A 13,674-nucleotide genomic window follows, 5' to 3' on the forward strand; every position below is an offset into this window, starting at 1 on the left:
CATTTATCGTCTGGTTTTAGAAATTAGAAATAATCTCAAATACAAGTACCAAAGAAGAAATTTACTGGTCATGAGACAAAATTGATTTCTTAACTACATTATAACTGATACAAGTACAGCTCAATACTTACAGGAGTCTGCAACTTGCCTGAAATAGGACACCTTCCATGGTTCAGAATCTTAGTAATCGAATGCAGTGTGAAACCATTGTACCAGTGAAGGTGAATTCTACCAAAATGCTACAATTGTATCTCTTTTGGAATCACCAGTTTGGCCAGATTGTGCGCATTTGCGCCATTTGGGCGCTTTTTTTCAGGTGGTCGTGCATTGAATTTTTCGAATTGGCGCATTGCGCCTACTTTGCGCATGTAAACAAATTTTAGTGCAAAGTGGGTGCATTTTACTTTCACAATAACAAGGCCATAACTCAAAATATGCAAATTTTAGTCTTTATTGATAATTTCCATTGCCAGATTCAGGAATATGTCACTTAACACAGATGAAATTTTCAGGACCCCGTATGGATTTTCATATCGTGTACCAGGCTGGAGATAACGGTCCAAATTTTAACTTATTGAAGCGTGCATTATCGTTACTATGCAAAACCAGATATGGCAAAGTGGACAAATTTTGATAAAAATACAGAAGAGTGTCCTCTTTTCGACATAGCTCAAGCAGCTGATTCATTCTTAATCTTACTGACCAGGAACACCTTCGTTGAAAGAGTGTTTTCTGTTATAAATGTTGTCAAGCACAAAAATTCTAAACAGGATGCAGCTGAAAGTGCTTAACTCTATTGTGACAATTCGACTTTGGCTAAATTGCCAGGGAAAGTGCTGCAGGGATCTCGATCCTACACCCGCTATGCTGAATAGATTTACCAGTGGCATGTATAATCTGGGTTGCAGCAGTAGCTAGCAATCTAGTAAGAGACAATCACGCCCCATAGTAAAAACTAAAATAACGCATAACTCCTAAAAATAGAGTCATATCAAAAGAAGAAGTTCAATATTAGAACCGTCTTGTCCGAAACCCCTATACAGAAATTTTACAGTCTCTTGGCTTGAACAACAAGGAAATTATATTGGCTTGAAAATCAAGAAAAGTGGCTGAAACCACGATATTCTGCATATATGGCATCTTTTTTTCTTTCCGTTTTTTTTCTCCTCAGCTAGCTGGGCACCGAAAAATCATAGAGAGCTGTAAAATGGCTCATTTTAAAGGAAATTGCTATATATAATTCCTATTGCGATTAAAAAAAAAATTTTTAAAAATAGTATCAATTTTGACAAAAACTGCATTTTTGAGCACAAGCTTGATTAATGACGTTATAATCGTATAGGTTATAAACATATATGACGTAATAAATGAATGCAAAATTTATACACGCTTAACTTTCGACTAGATAATAATATGAGAAATACATAATTACAAGAATCAATTTCTTACGGAAAACTGCCTTTTTCTATGACACTGTAGTAGCAATTGTTATTTTTAACATTGTAAAAAGCATGTAGATATAGGTGTGTAAAATGCATTATTTCTTTTAGGGGTTAAAAAAAAGATTTTTGAATAGAAACTAGAGTAATTCCTGTAAATTTAAATAAAATAATTTTATTTCACCTCTCAGTTTAAAGTTATAGTTGTCTCCTGGATCCCAACTTATTTTTGGCTTAAAACGTAAAGTATGTACATAGTTTGCTCGGAAATTAATAGGGCTGAGTCGATTTAAAAACATTTGTTGAACCGATCATTACAATTCTTTAAAAACTTTCAAAATAGGCTCGTTCTGCGTCAGTGCAGCGCTACCAGCACGATTTCCAAGCATTGAAGGCGTCGCAGTATGCGTTCTCCGGAATAGCCTTGAGAGCCGCGGTGCATACTGCTTGGATCCCCTCTGTCGCCTCAAAAATGCTTGCCTCTCATTGGCCTTTTCATACGAGGAAACAAAAAAAGTCTGGGGGGCCACATCTGGACTGTAGGGCGGCTGTGGAAGCGTTGGGATGCCGGCCTTGGTCAGGTAGCTGTTCACGAGAAAGGCGATGTGAGCTGAGCGTTGTCGTGGTGCAACTTCCAGTCGACTGCAATGTCTTGTCGGACCCGATTGACCCTTCTTTTGAGTCACTTGAGCACTTCCACATAAAACTTGGTGTTGACGATTTCATGGAGGAACAAATTCATGGTGGACGATGCCTTTGAAGTCAAAAAAGACAATGAGCATCGTTTTTACTTTGGGTTTCCTCATTCTTGTCTTTTTTGGGCGAAGAGACGCCGCGTGTGCCACTCGGAAGATTGCCTCTTTGTCTTGGGATCATACTCCAAAGATCCAGGACTCGTCACCTGTGATTACTTTTTTCAAAAATTGGCGGTCACTTTCACACATGTTCAAGTTTTCTTGGCACGCTTCTACTCGCCGCAATTTCCGGTCGTCCGTGAGCACTTTTGGGTCCATTTTCGTTCACACCTTGCGCATGTTCAAATGCACCGTCACAATGTCATGAACAACAAATTTTGGTAAATTTAACTCTTGGGCAATCAAACCAATATTTAATAGACGGTCTGAGTTCAAAACTTTGCGCACACGAATCACATTGTCGGTGTTTGTCAAAATGGAAGGTCTTCCAGCACTGCCTTCATCGGCGACCTCCTCCTGGCCCTCCAAAAAGGTCTGGTTGCCACCGAGACACAACACTTCTTGCTAAAGCAACATCTGGGTAAGCCTGCTTGATCATATCAAACGTTTTTGCTGCAGATTTACCGAGTTTCACACAGAATTTAATAACGTACCTCTGCTCTAACTAACGCTGCATTTTCGGCATGCCTCACTCACAGTAACACAGTCACGCAAAAATGTCTGTCCTGACTCTCCAGGGGCTCGGAGAGTGGTGCAAGAAAATCGGTCCTATTACTTTCCGGACAAACCCTGTATCTCTATAGCGTTGTCCTATATTTCTAAAAAATTCAAATTTTTTTTATTGTAGTTTTCAGTTCAGAATCGTTAAAGTTATTATGTAAACTGCAAAAATATTTCTGGTGTCTAACCAATAATACCAATTTTTTAATTGAAAATAGAAAATACCTGAAAATTTTAAAATGAGTTTTGTTTTTTTGTCTCCTGGAACCAAAGTATTTTTTTGGCTTAACCCGTAAAGTACGAATCTCTATAGCGTTGTCCTATATTTCCAAATATTTTTTCTTTAATTTTAGTTTTCAGTTCAGAATTGCTAATGTCATAAAGAAACCAACTGGTCAGAATGAAAATGAAGACGAAATTCCCGAGGAAATTTTGAGCGATATAGAAGGACGACTCGCTATTTTCTAGACGTTAAATTTACATTTTCTTTTTTTGTTGCCTAAATCTAATAATGATCTTAAATACTAGTCAAAGGTAAATATCATATTTATCATAACTGGTACTGTTAAAGGACCTTACCAAGTAGACTTTTGCGTTAGGCTTTTGTTTTATGACCCTGAAAAACAAACTCAGGACATTGTCTTTGGCCTGCAATTTTGTAGATAGTTGCAGTAATAGCAGTGAATTTCTTAAACCACATTGGCCTGCCATAATATAAGAAAAGGAAACGATCAAAAATGGGGTTTTTAAGGCCAAACGAGATTACCGAATAAACAAACAAAGCGAATATTTCGAGAGGACAACCGCCTCTCTTCTTCAGCGTGAAACGAAATAATGTATTCAAGGAAAGTGTCGAAGAAAAAACAACAACAAAAAACAAACTCGAAAAGTCAATGTGAAAAGAACCAAAAAACCAAAAACTTAAAAGATGAATACAATTCGATAAAAGCCAAAAATTATAAGAATTAAAACGAACGAGTCATTTGCCAATATCCGCGAAATGCACAAAATCCAAAAAATTATGAACTGCCCTCGACGGATACTAGCGAACAACTGAGGAATAAAAGAAAAGAATAAAATTCATTCACACAAAAACAAAACGAACCAGCAATAGCATTGCTGGTTCGAAAACAATTCATTCACTCAGAAACAAAACGAATTCACTCAGAAACAAAACAAGACTAATTTGCATCTTCTTGAAGCTTAGAATTGCAATTTCATAAAAAAGATTGTATAAGGATGCAAGGGCGGATCCAGGATTTTTTTTCGGGGGGGGGGGTTCTACTAACTTTTGACTCAGTTTTTGACTAATTTTACTGATTTTTACCTAGGTTTTACTAATTGTCGACTTATTTTCGACTCGGTCAAAAATTTCGGGAGGGGGGTTCAAACCGGGTAACTCCCCCCTGGATACGGCCTTGTAAGGATGTAAACTTTGATGCCACTTAGCTAAATGACATTTTTGGGTGAGGCAACCTTTAAGGGCCATGCTTCTCTTTTGTTCTTCACATATTTCTTTTGTGTTCTTCGTCAGTAAATTCTATCAACTACCTATCTATGTCAAGTACAGCTCCAACTTCCTCGGTTTTGTGTTATCTAGTTATATTGTAAGACCAGCATACAGTGTACATGTTTCCTTTTTTAGTTCGTTAATCACAATTTTTTATTATTGATAGGGAAGAATTCTGCATATCAGTCAGAAAGTATTGTAAAATACCACCTTAAATATTGTCTAGTATTTTTTGTGTTAGATCTTCATTAATTTCCGCTTTTAATTAATTCTCTGGCACACCAGAGAACTGAGAAAAATAGATTTATTGTTGAACTAGAGACCTGAAAACTTACTTGACTTGTATCCCATCCGGTCTCTGTGTCTGTATTGGGACTTCTTCTCTTTTCACTAGTTCATTGAAGATGGTGACAGTATTCGGTTCCGTCTGGCGCTAGACGTAAGAGTTGGGGGAAATTCTGGCCGTTGAAAATGTCGCACCATCTCATACGAGGTCGGCCTCGAGGTCGTGTGCTACGTACCTGTCCTTCAAATGTGATTTTTGGGATTTAAATAAATACCATTCGTAAGATATGACCAAGCTAGTGGAGTCTCTGACTTCTGATCCGGTCCATAATAGTGAATGAGCAATTAAAAAGTTTACGAAGGTCTTCATTGTATACTCGGTCAATGTAGGTGATCCTTACTATGTGACGAAGATTTTGTTTTCAAATGCGGATATTCGACGTTCACCATTGGACGAGAATAGGAAATTTTGACCACAAAAGCCCATTTAATCGGTCGAAAATGCTTCATTGCTTCAGATTTCGGAATCTGGCACCAGAATATGCCAATGAAGACTGAATTTTACCAATTTTAAGTTCTAGCTTTCTGAAAGGCAAAATGCACTCAATTTGTGCCCCATCCTATAAAAGTGTCTCTGATTTCCTTGTTTTGTTTTTTACAATCATTCCTCCACTGTCTAATTTCGGGCTCCACCCGAATAATTAGCGAAAAAGGGCTGACGGTGCATTTTCTCTTCCCTTGTTGTGCTATTTCATATCAGACATCTGACCACACGTGCATTACTGCCAGCAACCCCGGATAAAAAAGTATTACCGAATTTTCGGATCAACCTAAAATAGGGTCAACCCTACAAAAATTGTTTACACACCAGGATTCTTCAATTATTATTGATAACACAGATAAGCTTATGGAATTGTTAGGCTACTAAGTTCAAATTGAAATTTTCGTAAGGCTTATAAAGTTCTGCAAAGAATTTCGATTTATGATTCAGAATTTGTCGTGATATGTTGCAAAATATTTGTCATTGTAAAACATCTCGAAAGTAGAAAAAATTTAGTCTAAACTGGGCTTCAAAATCCAAAAAGTATTTGAAATTTTACCAATGACTGGCCTTTCTAACTTCCCATGTTAAATCGTACAAGATCTAATTCTCCAGTAAAAATACGGTTTTGACCCGGCGTTTGCGCAATAGAAATTTTTGGCACCAAAATGTTCAGAAAAAGTTGCTAAATTATATTTACAAAATCAGCCGTGAAATACCGCTTTCATCTGGGAAAAGGGGGGGGGGAGGAAATATCGAATTAAAATTTCTGCAGTATTTTCTGTACTGAAAGGTCGTTTCCTATAAATTCGAGTCACGGGAGACTGAAAATGACACCATGTTTGGAAAATTATATCACTTAATACCCGATTCCCACCTAAGCAAGGTTAGAGGGGTTAAAAAAAATCAGCATCTTAATTTATGCAGTGTTTGGTGGATTGGAAGGTCGTTCCCTATTAATGTAAGTCCGGGGAGACCGAAAATGACATCATAATTCAAAAAAATTCGTCCCTAGGCCAGCTCAGAAGGGGTAAAAATACCATTTGTGGTATTGAAATAATATAATACATTATTGAAAAAAATATGTGATTGAAAGGCCGTGCCCTATAAATCATGGTTGCAGCAGTAGCTGCAACCTGGTAAAGAACAAACCACAGCCCATAGTATCCATGCGTTTTGAAAAAACAACTACCTAGTGAGAAAAGATTTCGATCTGACACTGATTCAGGAAACGAACATAAATTATTATGTATATGAAGGGGGTTGCCCCCTCCTCAATACTTCACTCTTTACGCTAAAGTTTGACTTTTTGTTATAATTATTTCAGAATTACTCTTGGATCACAAACGCCATTTGATTAGATTAATAAACTCTTTTAAAAGTTCTAAGAAAAACTTCAGCGTAAAGAGCGAGGTATTCAGGAGGGGGCAACCCCTTTTATATACGTAATAATTTCTCTTCGTTTTAAGCTTTAATATCGCTCCTTACTTTCAGTTGAAAAACTTGTTTTTTTTTAATTTAATTTCTGATTGTTTTTAATAATGCTGGGAAATCCGGCTCCCCCTCGATGGAAAATTTCCTTCCCCCCACGAAACATTCCTCTATGGAAAGATCCTACCAATTACCCCCCTCACCAGAACCCCCCCCCCCCCAGAAAAACGTCTGTATGCTTCCCAATAACCAATACTGTTTCTAAACAATGGGCGCAGTTCATAGCTTGCAGCTCTTCCCCCGGGGACTGAGGGGGGACGAGTCATCCTCAAAGACTTTGAGCATTAAGATTGAACAGCATTAAGATTAGTAAGTCCGAGTTTATTTCTCAATTTTGTTTCGTTTATATTGACAGCTGAAAATGCCCTCTCGGCACTAGCAGAAGAATGTGGTAGGATAAGTAATTTCATCAGTAATTCACCCAAGAATGGGAAACTTTTGACTTGGGGACTATCACATCGTTCTAGTGCTTTAACCAGAAATAAACAGGGTCATAGTCTGCATATTTCTTGAGACCAGCACAAAATGGCAGCCTTTTCCATTCTTTGGTAATGTTTTCTACATCAGTTTGTTAAATTCGGAAACTGGACAAGTAGTGGGACAATTCTCAAGTTTGTATAGTTTGTCCTGTAAGTATAGTTTTAATCATTGCCCATTCAAAACAGTTTGCGGCATCTAGAATCCATGCATCCAAAAGTTTCTAGGACTTTTCAGGTCTTAATATCTTCAGTCGATTAATCTGGACAGGTTAGGTCAGGGCTACTGGGCAGGTCAGTCCACTAGGGTCGTCTAGGACTATTTAGGTTTGCTTAATATACCACAGTAAAAAGAGGCTATTGGCTATGGGTCTTTATTATATCTTTGCCCTGTGAAAAAATGTCAGGGGGACCCCACTGGCAGAACGGTTCTTTTCCATACTTGAAAAAAAGCAGAACTTTCTTTAGTGATATTTACTTTGCGAAACTTTAGTGAAAATCCATGGATTTTAGTTGCACTAAAAACAACTTCATATTTAGTATTTTTTTTCTATGTTAAAAAAATGAAAGAAAAAAAAACAAATTAACATCTTAGAATGTTTACTACTTCGATGTTTTGTAATAAAATACTCCGATAAAAAAAAAATTCTGGGAAAGACTTCTGTGACTTTATTAGATTCAAAGCCAGAATGTCGTGAAAAAAGGTCGTGCCCTGAATTGGAATTTTATCCCTCATGTGTCACCATGTATATTTTTAAAAATGACTAGATAAATAAGATTGAGAAATGTAAATTAGGCCTGGTAGATCTTTTTACGCTCCTAGAAATTTGAGATATAACAAAGCCAATTTATTTCCAGTGAACAGAAGGAAGGAGAAAAATGTGGATGAGTAGGCTAGTAAACTTTTGGAAATCTTTTTGCTGTTTAAATTTTCAGAAATAAGGCTTAGAATAAAAAATACATCTTGATTTGTGCAGTTCTCACGTAATCTGTATTTCAGCGAAGCTGTGTGCATTTACTTAAGTCATTTTTTTTTTGGGGGGGGGGGGATTCTAAATGATCTGTGTTCGTGCCTCAAATGGAGAGGGGGGAGTAATCTGTTCTAGAATTTCTGCTCCTTTAGATTTTGAAAAATACCTCTTGCTTGGTATTTTCATTGAATATTATCTTCTTTGGGTATTCCCATTGAAAACACAACAATATCCGCCTAGGTTTAAAATAATATATTTTGTCCATGTCCCCATACATTTTTGTGAATTGAAACCTCTGCATTTGTAGGAAAAATATTTTCCATTAAATACTTTTCGATTGAAAGGTAAGTAGGTTGGTTCCGTAAACTTTTTTAAAATGTAATTTATTTGAATACCGAACACCCATCTAAGCGTTAAAAATGGTATCTCAAGGAGGTATAGCTTTTGGTAACGAGTATCTCATTGAATCCATCTACAAGACTTGTACAAGATGGATGAAACCAAAAAAAACCTCCAGGAAATTAAGTGTTGACATTAAAACTTAAAAACGAACATGAATTATCCTATATGTAAGGGAGGTTCCTATCCCCCAATTTTCCGCTATCTACGCTAAGGCTTAACTAGGGATTTCTTAAAAGTACGAGTATCTTCGAATGCAAGAAACATAGACAGCTAGGAGTTGCTAGTGTTGCTACTGGTTGCGTTTTAATGCATTTGAAATGAAAATTCCATTGTTTAAAGCAAACTTCGAAACGTTATGCTTCACGGAAGTAAAAATTCTTATCGCATTGCTCTTGGGTTAGAGCATCCACTATTGTTGTATTAAGATAAATTGTTAAAATTTAAAACAAAGATTAAGAATTTCGGAAGGGGGGAGGTAGCTCCCTCATATATCAATATCCAGCGCCCCTCTAGCGGTAAAGAAAAAAAAGGAGCCGCATCACTGGTTTCTATGCGTGAAAGTCATATTCTTTGTTGCTCCCAGATGGGGGACTGGAATTTTTCCATATGGTGTTTTGGCTATGGTGATTCCAATGGTGCAGTTTTTATTTCGATCCAACACAATATTTGAGGGTTTCAGGCTATTTTTTTGAAATTCCAATAAATTTGCTTTCGAACTTACATGATGAAGATAAATCGAAATATTAGTTAGTATTCAAGAATTAGTTTCAAATGGCAATATTTCCTCACTTGACAGTTTTGTCTCACTTGTCTAGAGGATGTTCTGCACTAGGGTGTGTCATACGCTGAAAGGATGATTAATTATCAATAAATTTATTGGTTCAAGGATATCTGGTACATCCAGAGAAAAATTTAAGTTTTTATGTATTAAAGTTTAAATTTATTAATAACTAACCATAAACCAAGAATTTAGATTTTGCGGGGCATAAGCTAGCATTGCTTGTAGTCAAGCTGCTGTCTTAGTAGTCATTACAAGGACTAATTCATATGATTCATTAGTAAACTGCAAAAAAATGCGAAAATTAAAGAGAAAAACTTATCCCTGTAGGACACCACACAATGTCGTTCCCCTATTTAAGAGTATCATATGACGTTGTGCAATGGATTTTACATATATCTGATTGGTATTCAATGGATATCATATTTAATTATAACTAACAACATTAAAATGTATCAATCTTAAAATTTAATAAAACTGACTCTACTTTGTGATCACTATTCAAAGTAAATAACTTTAATATTATTAATTTTAATTATAATATTAATAATACATAAGCTAATATTAATAATGCTATTAATATTAGCTGTCTAATAGTTCAACGCTTGTTCTGTTATTTATTTCTTCCTAAAGTTATATGGAATAGTATCATCTAAATTGCAATTTTCTGGTAAGTCATGTGACTTAACACTAATATAGGTATATAATTACCACATTTAAGGTTATTACCGACATTAAAGCTAGCGTTACTTTCTCAATTTTGATAGATTTAAAAAAAAAACCGACAGAAATAATCACGAGGAAAATTAACATAAATATTGTCTTAAAGAGTTTCGGATTTGTGATCAGATCCTTGCGAAACACCAATGAATATTATATAGTCATTTATTTTATTCAAGAACTCATCCAGAAGTTTATCTGAAAAGATTTGTAAGTTGCTTAGACTAGGAATAAATGAAGGGGAAGAGATGATGCTTAGTAAAGAGGGGGGATGTAGGTAAGATGTAAAAAGTGGGACAGCTAAGTTAGGAAGAATAGGAAAATAAGCATTCGGACAAAGTCTAGAATATTGGGAGCTACGGTTATGACGATGAAAGCATGGTTTTGAAACATGGGTACTACGGAAGTCAGAGTAAGATTTATTATATTATTTCTAAAGGAATTGTCTACGGATAGTTTTGGGTACCCGTTTGAATGACCGTACGTAAAAAAAAATCGGTACAAAAATGTGGTTCTATCCCACTTTCTAGGGCTAAAATGACAGAAAGTCAAAGATGGCTAGGTCACGTTATACGGATGACAGATTGCCAAAGACTGTTCATTATGACCATCCATCTTGAGCCAAACCAAGCACAGGTCATCCCCTAATGGGGTCAGAAATGATTTATTTTTCCTGACCTAGGTCAGAATGGGGTCACGAGGAAAGATTTAACATGAATTGGAATTTTTCGGGAGGGGTAAGGAGTAAAGCTTTAAATAGATTTGGGTGGAGAAGGAGCGCGCGCAAGTGTATTGACTCCCTGCGGTTTGTGCTGCAGTGAGTATCTTGTAGTAGCGGTAGTAATAATCATTGAAATCATTATGCAAACTTTGATTAACAGAAATTTTCCTACCGCCCTTACGAATTAGCTCCTCAGGCAATACCTTTATCGAAACATCATTAGTCGCACAAACAATTCCCCAGGTCTCGAAGGGAATCTCTCTTTTGTCCAAAAATTTCCTCATGTAATGCATATGTTTCCCATCTCATAAAATCTTATTTTCATTGCATTGGACTAAAAAGCTTATTACTATCACAATTAGTTGGTTCTAGATCAGGTTCAAACTTTGAATACTTCCGCTATCGTTCATACTTATACAACCACTACTTCCTTGTTGGTTCCATTTGATTGTGGTATCCTCAATGTCAGATGTGAAAATTAGGCAACATGATCTGAAATATCATTTAGATTAGCTGTGGAAGCTGCAAAACTTATTACTAGAAATTTTAGCTTGAGAGAAAACTTTACTAAAAAAATTTATAGTTTTTTTTATCAGCGATAAAGTGACTGATACGTGAACTAACGTCTTCATTTCTAACCTCTAACCTCTTTTAGCCTCTACCTTTATTAATCGTCTTCGACTGGTGCGCCACGGTTTTCTTAAGGGTCTACATTCAGGGGTGGCTCTAGCCTCTTTTCATAAGAGGCAAAATTTTCATTTATCAATAAAATTCTCCATTTATTTAAATCTGACTTTTCTGACTGTGGCCTCTACAAAATTATTAATTATGTCATCCTAATTGATTGCTTCTAGTTCTTGGCGTTCTATGCTTATTAATTCTAAATCATTTATTCGCTCCTGACCCACAGTTGATCCAAGGTTCGTCAATATTAATGCAAGTTTACGAAACGACGGCTCATTACTGAAACCGAAACTGCAATCACTAATATTAAACTCTTATAATTTACGAAGACCCCTTCATCTCCGTATTGTACAACTAATTCTAAAAACATTAGAATGAATCAAATTTGGTCTACTTACTTTTATTTTCAAGGAATGATGATAAAAATATGGAAAAACGAAAATTTTGGATTCAATTTGATTAGGTTTACTGCTAACTGCACGCTCTACTTTGTTTTAATAGAAATAAATTTCAGAAATTACAAAATTTCTGTTCCCAGGGTAAGGCACCCTCTGTCCCTCCCCCTTATGCCGCCTCTGTCTACCCTTCAATTTCACTGGTGAAATTCCATCACCAGGTTCATTACTTTTACTCTCTATTTACTAGCGCTACATGACGATAATTTTCACAGTATTGTCTGCATTTGCTAGACGGTGGACACAAATCAGCTGCAGCAATTCAAAAGGCATTATGTAAGAACTTTTTGAAACTTATGTCTTGTAATGATTCATCAAAATAAGCAAGTTGTTCTAGGTCTTTCGAACCCATTTGCTCTTGTGTAATTTCGTTCTTACACTAGTCGGTTTTTCTGCAATCACTTTATCTTCTGCGTTTTATCTTCTTTCCTAACCCATAGAAATAGCTACAAATAAAGTTTTGGATTTCAAAATTGTTTGACCAGATCTTGAATGAAAAAACAAAACAAAAAAGCCTGAAACACAGTGTTGAGCTTTTCTACTCACCCATGGCATTTATGTTGTTTAACCTACTATCTTTGGATATCAAGGTCAGATACTCCTATAAAAATTACTTGTAGAGCTTATGATCAAATCCAATATTTCAGCTCCGGCTCAATTACCATTACGTTTTGTCTTATTTTCCATACTAACAATGAATCAAGTCAAGCATTCGGGACACGGCAAACATCCTAATCAAGAATCCATTCTAGTGCAGGAATCTCGTGTCAAATTTCCAAGATCTGGCTCATATCCAGATGTCAATTTAAATTATATTTTGATTTTGCATTCACTGAGAACCATCAGATTGCAAAGCATCTGCTGCGTCACGGTAAATTCGGTTAAATAAGCTGACCACTGAGTGCCAAAAGCACATTTTGTCTTCCTTCATATATATTAATTAAATAAAAAAACTATTTTTTTTTAACTGAAAGTAAGGAGCGACATTAAAACTTTATTAATGCGAAATTATTCCGTATATGAAAGGGGCTGTCCCCTCCTCAACGCCTCGCTCTTTACTCTAAAATTAGACTCTTTCTCACAACTTTTTTTTTAAAAACATTAAAAAACTTTAGCGTAAAGAGCGAGGCGTTGAGATGTGACAACCCCTTTCATATACGGAACAATTTCTGTTCGTTTTAAGTTTTAATGTTGCTCCTTACTTTCAGTTAAAAAAAAGTGTTTTTTATTTAATTTTTGAACGTTTTTGAATTAATGCAGGTTTTGAGTTTAGCTCACCGTACATGAATGATTAAAGCGCAATTTGCATATTAATTTTACTTTTTTTTAGCTAAATGGCTTTCTCTAAAGTTGTTTAATTTTATTTACGAACGTTTTTATTAGTAATAAATATACGTAACCTACGAATTAACTTACGTAACGAACTTCTATGTTCATATATTTTTAAAACGTATATTAGGGGGTTTGCGCACTAGTCAATACTCGCTCTTTACGCTAAAGTTCGATTTGTGTTCCAATTTTTAAAAAATGACCCCTTAATCACAACGGCCGTTATATTAGAAGAAATAGCTGTTATGAAAGTACTAAAAAACCTTTGGCTTAAAGAGCGAGGTATTGACTAGGGGTGAACCCAATCATATACGTAATAATTTCTGTTCGTTTTAAGTTTTGATGTTGCTCCTAGCTTTCAATTGAAAGAATTGTTTTTTTTTTATTTAATTTCTGATCGTTTTTTATAAATAATGCTGGAAAATCCAGCACCCCCTTCATAGCAATGTCCCTTCAG

At 35.8% G+C, this 13,674-nt stretch overlaps 1 long non-coding RNA gene across 2 annotated transcripts in view; it reads right to left on the reverse strand.

The window, feature by feature from the left end:
* LOC148948882 (uncharacterized) overlaps positions 1-13,674 on the reverse strand; it is a 325,997-nt gene that overhangs the window by 147,308 nt on the left and 165,015 nt on the right. Inside the window, exon 1 of one of the 2 annotated variants that reach the window (XR_016142240.1) lies at positions 12,435-12,546. The exons of the other annotated variant lie outside the window; for it this stretch is intronic. This is a non-coding gene — a long non-coding RNA (uncharacterized LOC148948882). Of the gene's footprint in view, positions 1-12,434; positions 12,547-13,674 lie in introns of those variants that run through there. 2 annotated transcript variants of the gene reach the window in all.

Source organism: Artemia sp. Qi Xiang Cuo, chromosome 9 (genome assembly GCF_049724085.1).
Source record: "Artemia sp. Qi Xiang Cuo chromosome 9, ASM4972408v1, whole genome shotgun sequence".
Taxonomy (NCBI): Eukaryota; Metazoa; Arthropoda; class Branchiopoda; order Anostraca; family Artemiidae; genus Artemia; species Artemia sp. Qi Xiang Cuo.